Source organism: Acanthopagrus latus, unplaced genomic scaffold (genome assembly GCF_904848185.1).
Source record: "Acanthopagrus latus isolate v.2019 unplaced genomic scaffold, fAcaLat1.1, whole genome shotgun sequence".
Taxonomy (NCBI): Eukaryota; Metazoa; Chordata; class Actinopteri; order Spariformes; family Sparidae; genus Acanthopagrus; species Acanthopagrus latus.
The window spans coordinates 20001-41361 of NW_023504088.1; the positions used below are offsets into that span (position 1 = coordinate 20001).

The 21361-nt window shown below is 41.8% G+C and overlaps 4 long non-coding RNA genes across 4 annotated transcripts in view; 3 read left to right on the top strand and 1 right to left on the bottom strand.

The window, feature by feature from the left end:
• The window catches only part of LOC119016393, a 5101-nt gene extending 3164 nt beyond the window's left edge, over positions 1 to 1937 (top strand). Inside the window, exons 10-12 of the long non-coding RNA XR_005074083.1 lie at positions 143 to 343; positions 914 to 1090; positions 1191 to 1937. This is a non-coding gene — a long non-coding RNA (uncharacterized LOC119016393). The remainder of the gene's footprint in view (positions 1 to 142; positions 344 to 913; positions 1091 to 1190) is intronic.
• A 553-nt stretch (positions 1938 to 2490) lies between these two features.
• LOC119016394 lies at positions 2491 to 4106 on the bottom strand. Its single transcript, XR_005074084.1, has 3 exons — positions 3565 to 4106; positions 3415 to 3487; positions 2491 to 3329 (listed from the first exon to the last, which is right to left on the bottom strand). It is a non-coding gene; the product is annotated as an uncharacterized LOC119016394 (long non-coding RNA).
• An 8370-nt stretch (positions 4107 to 12476) lies between these two features.
• LOC119016388 lies at positions 12477 to 15401 on the top strand. The gene is made up of 3 exons (XR_005074081.1): positions 12477 to 12704; positions 13433 to 13608; positions 15123 to 15401. It is a non-coding gene; the product is annotated as an uncharacterized LOC119016388 (long non-coding RNA).
• Positions 15402 to 16974: 1573 nt separating this feature from the next.
• LOC119016387 lies at positions 16975 to 17969 on the top strand. Its single transcript, XR_005074080.1, has 3 exons — positions 16975 to 17036; positions 17212 to 17358; positions 17610 to 17969. It is a non-coding gene; the product is annotated as an uncharacterized LOC119016387 (long non-coding RNA).
• The last annotated feature ends 3392 nt before the right edge of the window (positions 17970 to 21361 follow it).

Here is a 21361-nt window from a genome sequence, read left to right on the forward strand (position 1 = left end):
TTTCAAGTCATTCAGTCTTCTAACATTTATATTTATTTATTTTTTATTCAGTCATAAGTCTTCAACAGTATTGCATTTACCTTTTACCTTATCTGTATACACACGCTTTTGCATAATGTTTTCTGTGTTTGCAACTGTATAGACAGCAACAAAATTCAACACCTGCGACGATGGAAACTGGGGGAAGAGAAGAAAAAACTCATGGAAACAATCAAGCTCTACAATGAGCAAGTGCTGGAAGCAGAGCGCATCGTTGAGGAGGTGGTGGAAAGCAAACTGTCTGTAGTAGGAGGAGACAGTGGGGCGGACAGTCTAATATGGCTGTGGGAAGTGCACAGCAGTGGTAGGGAACAATCTGTGAAACAATCTCTCTATTAGACTACTGTGTGTGTCTGTGTGCATTATTAAGCAGACTGATGTTATACAGTAGATGCTACAAAATACATCTGATTTCAGAGTGGGCATTTTTGTGCAGTTTTTAAATTTTAATTATTTTAATATCACATTTCGTCTCGCTGTGTCTTGCTTCCTTGCCGTGGTTGTGCACAAATTCTTCAAAGAAGGGCAATATGTCCAATACCACATGGTTCAGTGAAAACACTGGATTTTATATTACACACAATATGATTGACTTGAATGTTTAAGAGATGAGAATAGTAGAAAGTATAGATGAAATAGTAAGAAACAACCCATACACTGAGGATTCGCTCTCTTATTCTTTATTACAGAATAACATTTCAACCTGTAGGTTTTCAGCAGGCTTACACCATTTGTGCGATTAAAAAAATGATATTGCACCCTGCACATTGTTATGGGATGTGCATGCGCTACTTTTGGTTGCTGCAGGTATGATAGCTGTTTACAATGTACAGGTCAAATATGTGTTGAAGGGATGTTATTTGTGTAACCACAGAATCCAGCAATATCCTCACCAAAAAGAAGGTTTTTGACGCATGCATGTGAAAAGTGCGGCTTCAAGAGGAAAAGGTCATTCTGATGAGGGAGGTGAGACAGCACTGCACCTATCTCAGAAGGCTGGCTGAGAACATCCGGAGAATGATGTCAGACATGTCTTCTGGCAGAGACAGTGGTAAGAAGCTCACTCCTGGAACAATCCTGTTGATTTTGGTAACTCCATGACTTAACTCAATGGAAATATTGGCATGTCTCTCTTTCACTTTTCCCTCCAGACAGCTTAAGTGACGAGGGGCATCAAGGGCCACTGTCTTCTCCAGAAAAGGCTCGCTGATGTGGAGGACAAGTTCCAAGTGGCAAGACTAAGTTACAGCCAGGCTTTAGGACCAAATGCTGCTTCTCTGCTGGAGGATTTGCCAGAGGAGATACTGGAGGAGCATAAAGAACAGTATGAGAGTTCAGATGACAGTGACTTTGAAGCTGTGTAAATTTGTCAGGGTGCTAGGCTGTCGTCCTACTTCCTTCTTGTCTGGTGTGTGTGTGTGTGTGTGTGTGTGTGCGTGTGTGTGTGTGTGTGTGTGTGTGTGTGTGTGTGTGTGTGTGCGTGTGTGATATGATACCAGGTTATCAAAGATAGTTAGTTGCATGCAGAGACCCTAAGTCTGTGTGAGGCATAATTCAAACAACATCGAATTAGCATCTAGGAAAAGCAAACTACCAATAACTTGACTTGAGGTCACAACACATTATATCAACCAGAGTTTAAAGTCCTGTGTGTGGCGTGGTGGTGAAGGAGTTAGTGTTGCGACAACGCCACCTGGGGTAATTTCACCCCCAGGAAATTCTAAGATAACTTTTACTGAATAAGGTCACACGGGTTCGATATACCACGGGGGGCAAGTGACGGTTTTCAAATTAAAGAGAACACTTTATTTAACATAAGTAAATCAGCAAAAATAAACAACAACTGGACTGGACTGATCACACTGCAGCGACATACAAGAAAGGTCAGAGCAGACTGTATCTGCTGAGGGAGCTCAGGTCCTTTGGGGTGCAGGGGGACCTCCTGACCTCTTTCTATGACTCTGTGGTGGCATCAGCCATTTTCTATGGCATAGTCTGCTGGAGCAGCAGCATCTCAGCAGCAGACAGGAGGAGACTTGATAAACTTATCAAGAAGGCCAGCTCCACCCTGGGATGCCCTCTTGACTCAGTGCAGGTGGTGGGAGAGAGCAGGATGATGGACAAGCTGACATCACTGCTGGTGCAGGAGTCCCGCCCCCTGCAGGACACTCTGACAGCACTGGGCAGCTCCTTCAGCAACAGACTGATACACCCTCAGTGTGTGAAGGAGAGGTATCACAGGTCCTTCCTTCCTGCTGCTGTCAGACTGTACAACCAGCACTGCTCCCAGTAGTCCTCACCTTGTACCCTGCACTGTGCAGTATGTCTGCACAAAGGTCACTTCTGTTTTTGCACTGTCTGATCAATTTTATTAACACCCATATTTATTCCATATTTATTATCTGTATTTAAAATCTACATTTAAAGCAATACAAAACAAAACAAGAAAATCTGCTGTTAAGTTTTGCACTATATCATGTAAATATGTATATATGTCTACTTCTTCCCTTTATAATTGTATTGCTTATTTTTGCTATTGTTTCTGTTCTTGTAATAGGTCTCTGTAATGACCCTTTAATGTCCCATCTGCGGGACATTAAAGGAATTCTGATTCTGATTCTGAAAAGATCACACACACACACACACACACACACACACACACACACACACACACACACACACACACACCAGTTAACACAGTTAATTAGCACCCTGCACTAGCAGAGATTAAAAAGCAGGGCTGTAGTTTACAGGCGGCAGGGCCGAACCAAAAATAGGGAGGTCTGTAAATTGAAACAACTGTGAAACAGCACTCACACACACACACACTGGACACTCGTGAGGGGGACCACCACCAGGGACTGAACTGCCGCCTTGGACCACAGCACCTAACCAAAACACACAAAACAAGTTAAAACATGCAACAGGGTGCAACACAGGGCTGGTGTGACAAAACAATGAAAACAAAATACGTCCAAAGAACACAAAATAACAAAATGGGAACTAATTATTAAGGCACAAATCAATGAAAACAGTGGAATGCTCTTTAAATGGCTCAGAAGTCGGCAGCTTTATTTAATAGTGACCACGAACTGAAGAGCCAGGCCCACGCCAAAAACGGCTTAACTGAACAGCTCGAGTTAGGACACATTCATGGGGCAGCCACACAGCTGATTAACAAACTGAAAGTCAGTGAGAGCAAGCACGTCCAACAATTTCATAGAGCCAAAACAGCAGCATGGATCTTCAGGAAGGATGGCTGGACACAGGCCAACGATTCACCACGGCCTCTACAAGAAGGCACACCACTATAATTTAGCAAACATATATACATCATTAAAATCGACATCTCTAGAAAAATGAATTCATACATACCACGACGCAAAGCTAGAGTGATGCCCCAGACCATCGGAGGAATAACAGCTCATGCCGCGGGTCAATCACTCAGCTACACCAGAACACAAAGAATATTAAGCTGGGAACTGAGCAACGGAGCTGCTGGGTGGCAGACAATTGTGAACTTACTGAAAGGAACAGGTGAGCGCATCCAGCAAGGGCCTCTGGCAGAGCGCTTCATCTCCCACAGCCCCAGCAGCCGCTCAGCTGCAAAGAGTGGAGATGGTGTCACCAAAATGCCCATTTATGCACAGATGCACAATGGAGGCCCGGCAGAGAGCATCACCTGAATGAGGAGGATCGTACAACTGCAACGGCCACGCTGAACTACTGCAAGAACCAGGCAGCAGCCACCGGAGGGAAAGGAAGAGACGGGTGTGTCTGCACCTCTATATGTAAGGGTGCACTGTGCTGCCCCTCATTTAGAATGCCCAATAAGTTGGCACAGTGCCATATAGTGGCAGGGAGGGAGACGACCTGTCACATGTGCATAGCCGTGCCATGCTATGCTATTTAAGCCCAGTTCAACGTTACCAGTCTTTGAAGAGACGGTGCTGGTGGTTGCAGTGGAAGGCTGGGGTTCAAATGTTGAACAAAGCTGTTCTTGCTGTGCAAGGTTTGATGAAAGTCAGCACAGGAGGAAACTGGTTGCTCCTTTCCTTTGCAAGGAAAGCAGCTTGGCGCTAACATCCCTCCATAGCTTGTTGGGCCCAAAAGAAGAGATCTTGAGGGCAGGCAGCCCCGTGTGGGGGAAGTGGAGAGGAGAGCTTGAAGATCCAAAGTTGAAGAAGTAGAGGGCGTCGTGTGTGAGAGAGAGAACAAGGAGGTCAGCGGGGGTTCTGTCACCCTGACCAATACTAGCTCAAACTTGAATTTTGCACCTAGGTGTGAAGAATGGGGAATTCTGGGACACTGCGTTCAGTTCAGGGTCCATTTTGAAATCCATAATGAATGAGTTAACCTGCGGGTCCCAACACACAAATGTTGCCACTCTCTGGTAGGTTGTATGTCCCATATTGTCGCTTCGACTGAAGAAATGATAAAGTGTATAAGAAAAAAGATTGAAATGCATGCAACTTGTACTTCAACAAGTATTTCTGACCACACGATGACTACACAAGGAATAAATTAGGACCCCACACAAATCATAGACCAAGAAATTGCATGGCTTAACAAGTAGTCTTTGTCTACATGAAATAACATGACAGAATTGAAATTACTTAAAATCAAAGAAATGTGAAACTTAGTTAAGATATCAAACACACTTGCACATACAGTAGGACTTAGAACTTAAACATAGTCCTTCTAGCTCCCTCTTAACAAAAAATGTCAGACATTTTACTGGTACATAACAAAAGTTTTAAACAAAAAAGAATCTTGTGAAAGTCTGTTCACCAGGGCCAAATGAAGAGAAGGGGTGGTTGTCCCCCAAACTAACTCATCAAGCAACAAACTTTATCTTGGTAATAACATAGAGAAACATGGAAAACATCAGTTTTATGAATATATCCTGCTGTTCCTTAACATATTAAAATTAAGAAAATGAGATTCCAGTTATTCAAAACTTATTGGAGCTCTGGATGAGTACAGACCCTGCTGTAGATTGAAATGTCACAGTTTCTTACACAAACATGTCATAAAAAACAGTTTGACATGTGAGGGGAAAGATAAACAAGGAGGAGGCCCAGAGCAGTTTTGCTGTTGGAGGGGTATCTGCTGATTCTGATCACAAGGAAAGAGACACAGAACATCAGCTGTCGTCACCTAATTTACTATTATAAGGACTTGTGTTCCTACACCTTTTCTTGGAGGTGCACTACAAAACTTGTGGATCAAAAACACAAATTGAGTAATGTCTGCTACTCTGATACATTGTAATATACTTTACAATGATAACCCTTAAAATGTAGGACTTACCCATGGACTCTACCATGGTTCTCTAGGAAAATAAGGTCAACATTTGGAATTGCTGCGTCTGCCATGTACTCCAGAAAATTGGTAACATGGGTTGCTTGCTGTTTTGCATTTTCAGATGTTTTCCTGACTCGGTTTGCACTTTCTGTATGTCCCCTTGAGGTATCTGGAGGGCAACACATTCTGATTTTTGAGTTTACTTAGTTTAGATGGAACAATGACTAATTGTTTCTCCATATGTGAATTAAGGGATGCAGACAGAGGGAGGCTCACAGCTCCAGGGGTCCTAAAGTAGTTTTTGAACTGGTGAGTGCTAAAGGTTAGCAGAAGGCAGGCCATCGTAAAGTACTAAAACCTGAAGTTGGCCCCTCACCAAATAGTGGGAGATGCCCTCATGTTTATGTTCCCGTAGAAGTATAAGAAACCCATTTGGGTCATTTTGGGGACAAGACGTACAGTTGACCGCAGCCAGGTCAGATGAGTAATGGGAGAAGAGTAGGGAGACAGGTCAACTCCTCTTTTAGTCTATTGGACAATATGCCAAAATGACCATAAGAAGAAGTGGGTGTTTACTGGAAAAGGGTCTCTAAAGGCCGGTGCAGGAAGGGAAGAGGTGTGGTGGCATTTTTTTAGATCTCCTGAGAGCAAAGGCTGATAGGAGCTTTGACAGAGCAGAGGGCAAAGCATTTTGGCATTGTTTTGTCCACAGATTTGATAAGATCAGAAAGCGGCTGCCTCTGATCCGGACTCAAGGCTCAAGGTCTGTTTCAATAAAGATTGCTCTATCATTCCACCCAGCCTGGCCGCCACAGAATTCTTTTATCAGCAAATTACATGCTGAAACCTTTGAGGAAAAGAGCCCAGAGATGACAACAACATTACTGCTAGATGAGCTACATGAACAACAATATCTTTTTGAGGTCTTATTTGCATGTGTTTCACTATTATTAGATGCAGTATGCCTATATAAGCCAAGGCACAGCACATATTTTAAGCAGTCATTCATAAAAAATTGGGTTTGACAAAACCAATATGGTGAAAAGGTCATCAGTCGCCTCTCTTTGAAGTCACCATGCCAATATCTGGAAATTGGAAGCAAATAGTTATGAGAAAATAAAATAAAGAGGGCTTGTTGAGTAAAGTTGTATTAATAGATATCTTTTTAATATGGTTGAAGTAACAAAAAGACACACCAGGTCGGATCCACAACTGCACAGATAATCACAAATCAGGTAAATATTGTACTATGTTATCAATGGTAATACCGAGCAATTTGTCACTTGTAATCATTCATGTAACCAATCATTATTTTATTACAATGAAGGGACCCACAGGGGAAGCACGTGCCAGGAGGGTCTGTCAGACATCATGGTGAAATGTAAAGAAGTTAAAGTGGGAGGAAAAAGATGTCCTCAGAAGAAAGAGGAGGGAATATTAAGGACAAACCAGAAAAGTAAATACAAATGAGGAAGCTTTGGAGAAGACGAGCAGTGAAGGTGAAGAAAGAGAAACCAGAGAAGTAAAGACACAGGAGGAGCCTTCGGAGAAGAAGACCAGTGACAAAGACATGGAAGAAGCAAGTATTCAGGTAGAGCCCTCAAATAAACCAAGAGGCAAGAAAGGGAAAGTGGAAGTCACGAGAAGGCAGGAGGGGTCATTGGAGAATAAAAAGCGGTGACTGAGAAGATGATGACTGTGATGGACATTTTGTACTTCATAAGGAGAGATGTGAACTGAAGTCTTACATAGGAATGTTCAATATAACTGTTTAACATGACCTGTAACTTGTGGCCTTTAGGTTGTTTTATGACCCTTTGTGTTGTTATATGGCCTATTTAAGGTATTGAGTAACCACTGAATGTTATCACTTCCTTCTCTGTGAATTATTCCTTTAAGTGCAGGGCATAAACTAGTAATTATTAGGGTAAAAACACCCCTGCAGAGAGGGATGAATGTCATGCTTTTCTCCTCAGACATTGAGTCTTGACTTTGTAACAGACCTGTGTGTTGTTCTGTGAATGCTCCTCTTGTACAAGATTAAAACCTTGTTTGAACTTTGAGCTGACTCCGATCTCCTTCCTCCAGTTCTAAATTATCGCAAAATTATTTTGACAATGACAATAAAAAAAGATTAAATGAAATGTTCACTTGTTAACCACCAAAACAAATTTGAATTTGTTATTGAGGGTTCAGAAGTGATCCAGGTCATTGTCATTTTAAGTGCTATACTGTAGGCAGCTAAACTTCTCACTTTCTTTCCGTTTCACCCCTCATGCATGAGGCTTCTTCAGTTGTAACCAGACCCTTAAAATGAAACAAGTCCAGTTGCCTCTATATAGCAATTATGACTTGTGTTTGTTGGTGTTTTCTGAAGCATCAAATTTGTTTTGTTTAATAAAACAGTTCATACTGCCACACTTAGTGACTTTATTTCTTAATTTGTAAGGTTAAGTACTGAAACGCTACTGTATGATAAACTTCATCACATACTCCTGCCAATAATTGCCAGAAATTTAAAAATCAAAATTTCACAGGCTTGAGCTTAAAAGTTTGTACATATTAAGTCTAATCATGACCAGCTTTTCAGTGTGTGTATATATAGGCCCAACACACATGAACAACTTTTAGATTTCTCCTATTGTGGCAGGTTGAGTGTTGCTCCACCTCTACTCAGTTAACATCACCTGTGCATGATTGGGCAGTAGTACCACCTGTTAATTGGTCGGGCCATGGCGGGCGTGCACACTATTGCCTGGCGCTCAGTAGGAGAGGGCTCCTTCTGGCGTGCTACGGTGGTTTGCACCGAGCTTGGATTTGTATGGTCGGCTGGTGTTGGCCGTACTGTTGGGCGTCTTTGTGGGGAGGTTGAGGACTGTGGCACTGGCTCTCTGCCCTCACCGTGAAACAGTGACAGTGTTTTGGAGCTGGATGCTAAGCTCTCTTTGCTCAGCTGCTGAAGCCACACCTTATCTCTCCTCCTCCATTTCGATTAAAGGGGGCACCATAATCCGCTGTGTGCCCATGCAGCTTGGGACTCTCAATATCAACACAGCTCTTATTACTTGAGTAACTTCCTTTTTTTCCTCTGTTGGCTTATTTGGTTTATTCTTTTGGGTTGAGTATTTTCATTTGTTTATTCAGTTTACTCTGCTGTCGGGTTTGTTTTCCTCGGCTAAAGGGAATATTACGCCTGGTCCCTGCCCACAGCTGAGTTTTGGTGTCTTGTTTATCATTATCATGTTATTTTGTTTTCTTATAGATTTGTAATTGGTCCTCGTTATGTAATTAGTTATTAGGTTCATTTCTTTGTCTGCTGGTGTGAGTGCGATGAGTGTGTGTGGTTTTGTATGACTCTTGTTTTGTTTTCTTGAATTTGGTCTGCCACATGGTGGTTTGTAGTGGTTTTCTTTGGTTTGAATTGTGTCCCCCCCTTTGGGTGTTTTTTTTTTAGTCTGTCCACCAAGCTAAGCCTTAGCCCTGGTCCTGCCATTTGTTTATCTTTTTTTTTCACCGCAATTTATAGTGCTCTATTATTTTGATGCTCAGGTTGCATATTCAACATTTTTGTGTTCTTGTAATCTTCTTAAAATCTCGTGTACTTGGAAGTCCGTCTCTCATGTCCTCTTTAAATCAAGCGGTGTTACGAACCTGTGTGTAACCTTCTAGTAAGAGTGGTGATCGTATTTCCTGGGGTGCAATCCCCCAAGTGGCTTTGTCTGGCAACTCGACTCTCTTCCCTCCATTGTCAGGCCAAACCATATAAAATGTTCTGAAGAGAATGACAAATTTCATGTACTCTTACTGATGATGCTGGAAAGCAGAAATGTAAATATTCTAATTCCCAAAAGCTTGAGCTACAGAGGGTTTTTTTTTAACATATGGGGCCTTATGATGATGCCAGAGAACAGGGTGGTGGTGTTTACACATTTTTACCCCAGGCTTGAGTGATGGGTATATCTTGATTTTCTGATATGATAGATGTTGACCAATGAGTTTGTTTACTCTCAGGAAGTGACCTCAATTTGACCAGTCAGACCAGCTTCTCAGTATGCAAAGGCAAAAGCACCCAACAGCTACCCTTGAGATCCTTTAATGAAAGAAATAACACAGATTTGAGCTTCGAAAGGCATCAACATTGAACAGATTACTCAAAGGCACCCAAACATTCAGAATACTGAAGCCCAACCACAAGAGCCCTCTGTATAGATAGATAACTTCATTTATCCCCAAGGGGAATTTAGGTTACAAGCTTAGAGCCAACTACAGACCCTGTCTTTTTAATGAGTTTATTTAGTCTGTTTGTATCCTTCACCTCAATGGCAACACCCCATGACACCACATTAAAGAAGATGGTGCTCACAACAACAGACTTATTGAAGATCTGGAACATCCGGTTACAAACATTAAAGGACCTGACCCTCCTCGAGAAAAGCTCAGTCCATCCTTGTAGACTGCTGTGTTTGTAGTCAACTCCAGCTAACCAAAGGTGAAAAGACGTGAATGAAGGAAAGTTGTGAGTGTATGACTGAGGCCTGTTCAGCCAAATGCGGGTGTACCGACTCGCTGTCACTTTTAGAAAAAGTAAGGCTGAGGTCTAACTGAACACCGGGACCTAGAAATTGTCGTGTGTCCCAACAGGAAGTGACCTAAATTTGTCCCCAAACTTCTGGAGGCTGTTTGGACCATCTTCTCTGTATATAAAGGCTATAGCACCCAACATATACCCTTAAGATTCTTTAATGTAAGAAAAACTCATTTCAGCTCCAAATGTTGCCAAACTTGAACAGAAGACTCTCAACCACTCTTTGATGTAGAATACTGAAGCACAGCCTTCTAGGACCTTCCATGGCCTAGGTCTTTTAAGGGCGATGGCATATTTGATAGTAGTGTAGTGAACGGGGAAGTCCTCACTCAGGATCAAGCTAATGATGCTGGGGATGGGACTGCCGTGGAGTGCTGAAAGATTGTTGATGATGCACTTCTTTCCGGAGTATTTCCTGGTTGCGAAACCAAGGGGGCTGATGCAGAAGTTAGGAAATGGAAGACGGGCGAACAGTCCGATCATGAAACCCTCTTTAAATTCCTTAGTGAGTGTTGAGGTGTGGTCCTGCTCCTGAAACTTCGCCAATTAAGCTTCAAATAAAACAGATCAATTTGCATTTGGGGATTCTATACCTGCTGCCAAAAGGGCAAGTTAGACCTAAGTTACTAGCATATATTGTTAAAAGCTGCTTTTGCAATGGAAACAATTTTATTTTTAATGTTTAGCATTGTTATTCATTTAAAGAATGATAATTTTCTTATCATTTATCTTTCCGTTTCCTTTTTTTTTGTACATGTATCTCTATTCAATCACTTGATTCAAGACTTCTAAAAGGGCAAGTTGGACCTAAGTCACTAGCATATATTGTTAAAAGCTGCTTTTGCAATAAAAACAATTATATTTAATGTTTAGAATTGTTATTCATTTGAATAATGATAATATTCTCATCATTTATCTTTACGTTTCCTTCTTTTTTTTTTTTGTACATGTATCTCTATTCAACCACTTGATTCAAGACTTCTAAAATGGCAAGTTGGACCTAAGTCACTAGCATATATTGTTAAAGGCTGCTTTTGCAATGGAAACAATTATATTTGATGTTTATTTATATGTAATATTTTGATGTATTTTTCTTTGTTGTCATTTCTCTGACTATGACAGAGTGGTAGATTAAAAAAAAGCCCACCAACCAAGCCTCGTAAGGCCAAGGCGAGGGAGCAGGGGGACTTTCCCCCAAGCCCACCCCAGCAAGAGTGTGGCAGGCCACGGGAGCGGACCCTGCCACCGTGCCCTGTGCGGAGAGCCGTGCTACGGGGAGACATTGTTGTGCCAACAGCCCAGGGTCCTTGTAAGTCTATCTAAGTGTCATTATTTCCTCTATTAGATGCAGCAGTCATTTGTGTGGTTAAATTAATTTTTCTTTCATTCTCCTATTTAGGCAGGTGGTCACCGCTTAAACATCGCCCGCTACACCGAGCCGCAGAACGGGGCACAGCTGGACCCGCAGCCACCGCCGCTGCCTCTTCTGCAGCCTCCCATTCTGCAGCCTCCCATTCTGCCTCTGCCTCTGCCTTCTCTTCTATGGCCTCCACTTCCACCACCGCTGCCTCTTCCGTGGCCTCCACTTCTGTGGCCTCCACTTCCGCTTGCGCTTCCGCATCCACCTCCGTCTACACCTCCACCTCCGCCTCCAGCTACACCTCCACCTCCACCGCAGCGACCGTTCTCCCTTGAATCCGACCTGGGGGCACCTCCAGTGCTGGATGTTGCTCCGTGGGGGGCAGACGAGCAGGAGATACAGCCAGAGTCAGACAGCAAGTTTTTTTCCACTCGTGGCTCACCGAGTGGAAAAAAGCGTCGACTCCGGAGGAGTCCTGGAGGAAAGGTTTTGGCCCTAACCCTAACCCCCCTAACCCTTTACAAAAAACACTTTGTCAAATTTCCACATCCCTACTCCCATTAATCCTTATGGGGTGGGCTGGAAAAATTTAAAAGTGACTGGGCAAGTTGCTTCTGCCCACCAAAGGTATTGGGCAGAAATGAAGACGAGGAGTTCCTTTTGGGGTTGAGGGATTCAAGAGCCCTCAACCCCCACCCAGCCCCCAACTCCCCCTCCCTTCCCTCCCCAGTAACGGGAGGATAAAGTTTGTCTAAAAGACAAGATAATTTCCCCGATGAGGCACAACTTGCCACTCGATGAGTGATTGTTTGAGGGAGAACATTGGCCGTTTTGACACATCATCCCTGTTGATGGAGGTCAGAGAGTGCTGTCAGTAGGAAACATACAGTGAATGTCTGGCACAATATTTAGCAGGTATCAGAAAGGCTAGAGTCAACCTGTGTCAGCCAGCATAGGTTGGCTCTAAATGCCACACTGATACCTGCTGAATACTCTGCCAGACATTCGCTGTACTTTTCCTACTGACAGCACTCTCTGACCTCCATCAACAGGGATATGGCTAATGTTCTCCTTTGAGTTGTCTCCTATTAGTTATTCCACTAATATTTTATAGATCAAAATCTGGCCACTCGGGGAATGTGCCTGAACACAACAAAAACACAGACACGATTTCTATGGCTGGTTCCAACATGACTTTGAACGCTATGAGCAACATTATAGCAACATGAGAAGGAGCTCACAGATGAGTGAATCAACACTTGAAAAGGGGGACTTACTCCCTTATTAATCTAAAACCAATGTGGATACAGAGAAGACAAAGAGTAAGACAGCATCCAGCAGCACTGTCTGTAGAGACATTCACTTCCCCTTCTTACCCAGAGACAGCGGAGAAAGGAGAGTCTCAAAGACAAGGTGAATCGCCCCATGAGACATAACCATTCCTTAAACAAATGACTGCTTGACGGAGAACGTCGGTGGTTTTTACTCTTTATCCCTGTTGATCGAGGTGAGAGTGCTGTCAGTAGGAAAAATTACAAGACAAGGTTTAGTAGTGTTTCCTACTGACAGTGCTCTCTGACCTCGACCAACAGAGATATGAGTTAAGCCCAGCCGACGTTCTCCTTATTATTTTTTTGTTTGTAAATAGTTGTATTGTATGTAGTTTGGTAGTTGTTGTTCAATGTTGTTCAATTGTTTAGAGTTCTTTAGGTTGTATATAGTTCATTATCTTGTATATAGTTCATTGGGGGTTAGTTAGATGGGGTTGTATTTAGGTACAGTTAGTTAGTTGGGTTACAGTTTGATTTACTTAGTTGTAGTTTTAGTTTGATTTAGTTTCTTGTATATAGTTGTAGTTATTTAGGTTCCTCCACATGGATTCTGCCTTGCCGCGGCGTGGAGGCTTAATTGCATCGGTGGTCCTAGGGAATCTCTAGAGTGGCTGTACCCACCATAGCATACGCCTGTGTGGTAAGGCAGTATGCTGTGCTGGGTACAGCCACTCTAGAGAATTCCCTAGGAACACTGGTGCCAGACCAAAGAGTCCAACCCTTATCAGTGACAAAAGCATTTACCTCTTTCACTTTTCTGTTTCACTTATCTTATTCACATCTTATTTAAGGTTTCACCTTTTTTTATAGGTATCTACAGACTCCAAATGGCCTGAAACATGCCCCTAAACATGTCCTGGAGGAAGGGTTTTGGCCCTGACACTTGTTGAATTTTCAGCAGATTCCGGCTGGTTTCCAACACTTATAATTCCGGAAGGGTTGGGGTTAGGAGGACAACAAGGACATGGTTGCCTTCAGCACAATGGGTACTTGGAGGCCACATACATTGCATAGCATTTCCACACTGTAAATCATTGCAGCCCCGTTTAGTTATGTTCACTTGCTGTTTCTCTTTAACACAAAGATCTCTGACAACTTTTGGATTTTGAACTCGGCTGTTCTAGTTTTCGTAAGTTTAACTTACATTAATTCATTCGTCTTGACTATTTCAAATTTTTGTAAGCTCTGTCCAAGTTGACTTAACTTGCCCTTTGTAAGTCATCTGTAGAAAAAAGCGCCAGGAGGTGAGTTTAAATTAACGTTATATTAAAATGTTAGGTTGGCTTCCTTAAGTTTGGATTCCATAACTTCAATAGAGTTAACTATGTACGTTAACCTGACGTCTTGCTTATTAATAGCCTGGAAAAACTAAATACTTAGCCTTGATGTTAGCTTAAAAAAAATCGCACATTACTCATGGACTTAACATTAGTCAGTCATGCTTTTGATAGATGCAAAACATTGTGAAAATACAAGCCCTTAGTGTTAGTTTTAAAGGTTTCCACAATATTTGTTTTACATTTGTGGGCCACTGAACTAACTATGATGGTTTGCTAGCGGCCATTAACATTAGCTTAGTAAAGCTAGCTGTTAGACAGCTAAGTCTAGGGAAAAATAAGCAATACTGTGGCTGGAAGATTGACATTCAATGGCTTTGCTCGCTCCTGCATTTATATCGACCAGTAAGTAGAAACGTTAATGTATTCATTTTGTTTAATAATTATTTATATGGCGATAATTACTTGTGACCTTAATCTTCCTGAGCATGCTGCAGAGATAAGTTAGGACTCAAATCGAGAGCAGACATTTTCTCGTCACCTTTGCCCCGCTCTGGGTGTGTGTGGTGCAGACAAGACAGATACATCGAGACGGACTTTGTGCTTGGTTTAGCCTGTAACGTCAGTATATTCCAGGGCTGGGGGAAAAAAAAAAAAAAAAAAAAAGATTCATCGGTGCATTGCAATTAATTTTTCCCCAATTGAATATTGATTCAGAAAATGCTGAGATGATTCGCAAAAAAGGAAAAAAAATAGGATCAGGGAGGATGTAACATTAAATTAATTTTGGGTGGAGAGAAATAAACATCCGCTACCATTACAATGAATGAAAATGGAACTGAAACAAGGTGCAGGCTCTGAGGCAGCTTGCATGGCTAATTTGCATAAAAAGCACAAGGCTCATTTGCATATATAGGCCAGGTAATGTTCATGGCAAATTAAATAGGCCAGCAAACCCCTGCAAGTGTATCCTCAAATTTTATGAACCTATTAGTTTTAATGTCAGCTAAATGTGAAGAAATCAACAGTGTTTGTAGGCTATTTATTGATTTATGTAATTTTATTTCTCCACCCAACAAACATGCTGTTTAGTCTGCACTTTACATCATACTGTTCTGTTAATTCTAATACTTGAAAAATAAATATATAAGTATTTGGGTGTTATTTTTGTAACACATTGTCTTTTACCAAACATGCAATTCATTTTTATTTTCAATTTACAGGTGTCAACAAGCATGTCCAGTTCATGAAGTGGAAATGTAAGTGTTGTGCATTCACCACCAATGGGCAAGGAAGAATAACTCAGCATTACAAAGAGCGTCACGGACATCACCGGAGGAGCTCAGGCCTTGTCTGTACTGTAGGCCTTGAGGACTGTTTGAGCACATTTCAAACTCAAGCTGAATTTAAAAATCATTTGAAAGAACATGTGAAAGAAGGTAAAAGAATTGTGACTAAGTTATGCTGTGATTTGGGTACATTCTCAGAGCCTAGTGACATTAAAGGGGACATATTATGCAAAACTCATTTTTTCGTTGTTTTACTATGTATATGTGCATACCTGGAGTGCCTCCCGACGCCTTAAGAGTGATTCACCACCACTAAGTCAATGTTTTGTAAACTGGCGGAGTCAGGAAATGTGTCTCTAAAGGAGCCATTTGGATTTTACGTAACAGTACGGGTGATTTGAATGCTCCCGCCCTCACGCTGGATATCTCCTCCCATATTACACCAGCTACCTGAAGGAGGATCCGCCATTTTCTCGCTTCACTTGTATGCGACAGCCTGACCGCAACCGTGTACAACCCGAAAGCCAAGCACTCCTGCTCTGTCGTCGGATGCGCGGATACTCGTATTTCCGTACATCGCCTCTATACCAAAGAGGATATCAGAGCGAAGTGGCTAAATTTTATTTTTCAGGGAAACGTCCCAGCTTCACTGAGCAAAAGCGTTGTTGTCTGTGCCAATCACTTCACACCGGACTGTTTCAGCAACCAGGGTCAGTATCGGGCTGGACTGGCAACGAGATTGTTCCTCAAAGATGGATCAATACCCACTGTCCGTGTCAACGCCACAGAAGAAGAAACTGTAAGTATTTTTAAAAACAGTGTTGTTTGTGTTACTTTGGCTGTTTAGCACATGAGCTAACGCTAACCGGTGATGTAAATATGAGGCTGAGCTAACGTTACAACATTGGGCTTACTGGTCTTAGGATTCACGGTAATGTTAATGTTGCCTAACCTTAATTTGTCATATCAGCACTCTTTTAAAACATGACAGTGAATTGAGAAAATTAATTGGGATATTGAGCTTTGATCGCTTCTAACCGGCCGGTGAACCACTAAGAAGTTGTCCGCGGACGACGAGCTAGCTAGCACTGCTCGGCCGTGAACAGCGCTAGCTAGCCATCGTCATGTTCACGGCCGAGCAGCGCCAGCTAGCTCATCGTCCGCGGACAACTTCTCGGTTGTTACAGCTACTGTTCCGACATGAACACGCATGGGAAACCGTCTCCTCCACATGCTCACAGCCGATCAGACGGTGTGAAATTGTCTCAGTTGTTTGCGGACGGAGAGCTAATGTTCCGCCGTGAACACGCAGAGAGGACGGTATGAAATGCTCTGTTATTCACGGCCAGTGAGCTACGTTACGTCAATTAGCATGTTGTGCTAAAGGACTGTGTGTTAGACGTTCAGGAGCACCTTGGCTGCTGGTACGAGAGACCCGAGCTGACAGTATCAAAACTTTATCTGCAGTCAAGCAATCATTACTTTGCTTTGGAGCCGGAGACAGGGGTTACCTGTCTGCTGTGCTACGATTAACGTTAGTTATATGAAGGCATGGACACAGAAAAGTTGCCTTGCCAATATGTATTGCTCACTTACTAAATCTAATGTGAAATGAGGGATTTGCATGGGTTTGCTTGGATCATGATTTGCCAGAATTTGCCTTGCTTTGTTTCATGTAACATGAGAAAACAGACACAGAACATATTCCTTCCTTTTGTGTTTAGCCAGGCACATCTGTACAGCAGTCTGTAGTGCATCATGTTGCCTGCCAGACAGACCAACCAGTGAAATGCACGGTTGGCACACAGCTTTCCATGAGAACTCTCCGGCCTCACTTCAGAAGCACAGGTTTGTTGAACAAAAGCATATGATGTAATGTTAGTCACTATTTTACTCTAATATGTTGTTTTATTTTACTCTGTTATGAATATGGATTGGCGAACATAAAACATCACTGTTGATTTAGCTGATTATAGTTTAGTGTGTATACTATGATTTTTAAAGTACTGTTTTTCCACCCAAGACTCTACCTGGCTGCCCTGCATTACAATGAAAATACTGACTGACCACAGGCAACATCTACAGGTGGAGAGCTGCTGTACAGTCAACTTCCTCAAATCTATGCATGGAGAATGAACTGCAAAGCCTGTGAAAGCAGAGCCAACATTCCGTATGTTTTACAATCTTTTATTTGAAACCCACGAATAAAAAATAAAGATGGACACACAGGCAATAACACAAACAGTTGAAAATAAACAAATCAAATCTGGATTATTTTTTTGATGGTTTTCAAAATAATAAATAAGGAGAACGTATAAATTAGGAGAAATACGAAGAGACACTTGACAACACTGCAGCACAAGGCTTTTTGGTTCTAGTGCATTTTCTTGTAAACATTAATTTTTGTTTATTGCACTGCAGACTATGTTGATGCACTGTTGGACCTGATCTTCAAGAAGGTTTTCCAGGACCTTGGCCCATATGTGAACGAGGTGCTGAAACTTACAATCCCTGAAGACCTCTCGGCTCAGTATTAAAGACCCAACAAGCTGGACGTTATAGCCAGTTACCTGCCAAGGTTCAATCAAGGACAGGACTGAACCTAACATACTGTCCTTCAGCATCGGGGAACTCTGCACGAATCCTCAGCACCACGCAGGCAGGCAGCACAGCTCTCACTCTCTGCCCCAGAAAGCACCAGCACCAGCTTACAAAGCTTCTGTAGGCTACGTATCTATATTGGCTGGACACAATTCAGTAGAAAGTCAGCACTGAATGTTCACATCCATGGCAACTGGCGAGTTTAACTGTTCCACTTTAGATATTTATTTTGTATGTCTACAATTGTTTCTTGCAATAAAACATCTCTCCCAACTGTTCTGTGTGTTTTCATTGTTTGATATGTAGTTTTCATTCAGTTACCAAGTAAAAGATAGTAAAGATAAACTATAAGCAATGTAAGACAGAGGAAGCAGTTATGTACTTCATAACACTTTTGCAATAAATTGATAATATTTATGGGCCTAAAAAGCTCACTGCTCTATTCCCCTCAGACGTAAAGGTCCGTAGTCTGCCCGATAAATGTTCAGTGCATTCTGCAGTGAAAACACATTCAGGCAGACAGGTTCTAGGCCAGGATGGTCCAGCATGCATGATGGTTGCTCAGGAAGCTGCTGTAACTTAGTCTTCATGTCACCTAGAAGTTATGAGAGGTAAGTGAGTGACAATGGATTAAAGAAAAGAGACTGCAGAATAACAACTGCCACAGAAACACCTGTTTTTAAGCAGAATGGATATTATTCATTGGAAACTACATAGCCAATCAATCACGTTGCGTTGTTTCTTTTGTAATATTTAAAGTGTATAAACTGTTGGAACTGGTTCAAAAACAATACTGCTGGTAGAGAGGTGACAGGAGGCAACTGTGGCTTATTGAAAACTACAGTTGTTGGACATTGCTAGCTAATTACAGGTCGTCACTGCAAATAAGAGCAGGTTCTCAATTGACTTACCTGGCCACATAAAGGTAAATAATAATACGGGGTTACGCTTTTCTCTTGTAACAGCAATTGCTAAATTGCATCCGCGTTACTGCAACTGCAGAGCAGTAAACGCCGGTCGAGGTTTGGCTAAGCTTTGTAATGTAAACACTCGAGGCAGGAGAAGGGGGTTGTGATCTGTAACAGCGCGGGGCAGACGGCTACTAAGCCCGTCAAACTGTCGTTTGTCTGTGCAGTAACAAGTTACAAGTAATGTCGAGGTAAAACAAAAAAAAAAAAAAAAGTCAACTACTAACCACTGAGAAACATCCATGTTCATTCTCGGCTGCTGAACTTCTTGCACTGTGCTGATCCAGGTGACATCATGTATGCAGGTACACTGCAAGTCAATGCACGAGACACTGCTGGCCCTGAGTAATTTGGTACCCTGGGCAAGATCTTAGCGGGCGCCCCCCTGCATCACAGTCAACTTCACAATCAATTTTCATACACTCACAAAAACTGCATATATGTATTTAAGATTTGATTTGTTTTAAGTCAAAAATATCACAGCAAAGAAAAACTGAAGAAAGAAACAAGTGATAAAAATACAATATAAATAAGGCATTACTCAAACATGTTATCTCTCAGCCTCAGAGTGCCATCTCTCACTTATCTATTGTCAGCCACTTTGCAAAATGACCTCCAACTCCTTCCATGTTGCCATGTGGGTATTGTGCTGCTATCTATCCTCATGAACCTTCAGCAAGTGGCTTTCATGTCTCCAGTCCTTTAGTCCTTCTTTATTTAGTTTGTATTCTGTTGGAGAAAACATTTAGCACGTGAAGCAGTGCAAGCTATCATTTCTGTTTGAGTACATCAGCCAGCTTCTTTTGATTTTTTCAGCATTGACTAAGACTCTGTTACAAAAGTCATGTCGACACTCTGCCATCTTTGTTTTATTTGAACTGGTCCTCTGTGAACTAGCTCTGATCTTACATAGTCAGTTAGAAGAGATGTCCAGTCAGCAGGTCTACTGGTGCAGCCTTAAGTCCTGATGCTGTGTCAGTCTGCTGTGCTGAGGTAGAGGGACAGCAGCGCCTAGCAATATAGACAGGTGTTTGAAGCAGGTTTCACACCACGGATGTAGCACTCAGTGGGTCGCAGGTGACTAGAGAGCCTGCTAGTGTTACTGTTAGTGCTGGTATGGAGTCCACTAGCCTAGTTAACATTGTTGGTCAGGGACATAGCACAGAGTACCGGACTGATAGCCAAGTTCATAAAATTGAGACTGTCACCTTCCCTTGCCACTTTTTCATTTAATCATCCTCTAAATATGTAAATGAAATCTTGATCTCCACCTCTGACAGTGGGGAAATGTCTCAGCAAGCACCTTACACAGTCCTCATTGATAAAATCCTGAAACTAATCACTACTGCATCCCGGCATCCCTCCTGCACAGACAGCCAAAACCTACTACTACTAAAAGGTACCTTGTTCCAATTCCTAAATCATTAACCTTAAGCTCCACTGTCACTGGAAATTGCTCCAGTGAGCTTAAAACCCTCAAATTTGGCTTCATCAATATTAGATCACTGTCAGCCAAAGCCTTACTGATTAATGATTTGATCAGTGACCATAAGCTGGACATGATTGGCTTATGTGAAACATGACTGAAACCTACTACTTTTCTGCCATTAATTGAAGCCTCCCCTCCTGACTATAACTGCGCCCATGTTGCTCGGGCCTCTAAACAAGGGGGAGGTGTTGCTGTAATCTACAAATCTATTTTCAGTTTAAGCTGCGACCAGGATATTAAATTTACTTCATTTGAGGCTCTGGTTTTAAAACCATCTTCATCAAATACTAACAGCCTTATCCAGGGAACAGGTGTTCACCTGGTTGTACTGTACAGACCTCTTACTTTCAGTTCCTAGAAAAATTCAGTGAATTTATTGCAGATCTTGTCTCACTCAGATAAAATCTTAATTATTGGGGATTTCAGTATCCTCTTAACAAGCCAGTCCAGCCCCAACACCTGCAGGTGGTCAAAGGTTGTATAGTTCTTAGGGCCCAGATCTCCTTTGGTTCAGCCAGACGAACTTTTTTTTTCCTCTCAAGCTTGAAGGCTGAACATTTTGTCATTGATCCTGCACTCCGCGGGGGCCAGTCCTGTGGGGGTTTGAAGCCTCTTAGCCTATTCACTTGCCCTTTAGGGTCGCTGCATTTTATCTTTATGTCATATATAAATATAAATATATATATATATATATATATATATATATATATATATATATATATATATATATATATATATATATATATATATATATATATACATATATATATGTTTATATATATATGTTTATATATATATATATATATATATATATATATATATATATATATATATATATATATGTGTGTGTTTATATTTATATTTATATTTATATTTATATTTATATTTATATATGACAGTCCTAAAAGGCCCCTTGAAAATAAAAATTTATATCATCAGGTTTAATAAGCATTTTTATTCTGGGGGACATGCAGGCAGGACACTGTGGGTCCCCAGAGTCACACTGAGGGCCAATAGAAATCTTTGGGTCTAATAATGATAAACTGGATGATATTGAAATATTGGCCTCCAGAGTCTTGATTAAGTGCCCCCTGGTGCCCAAAAATGCAACTACC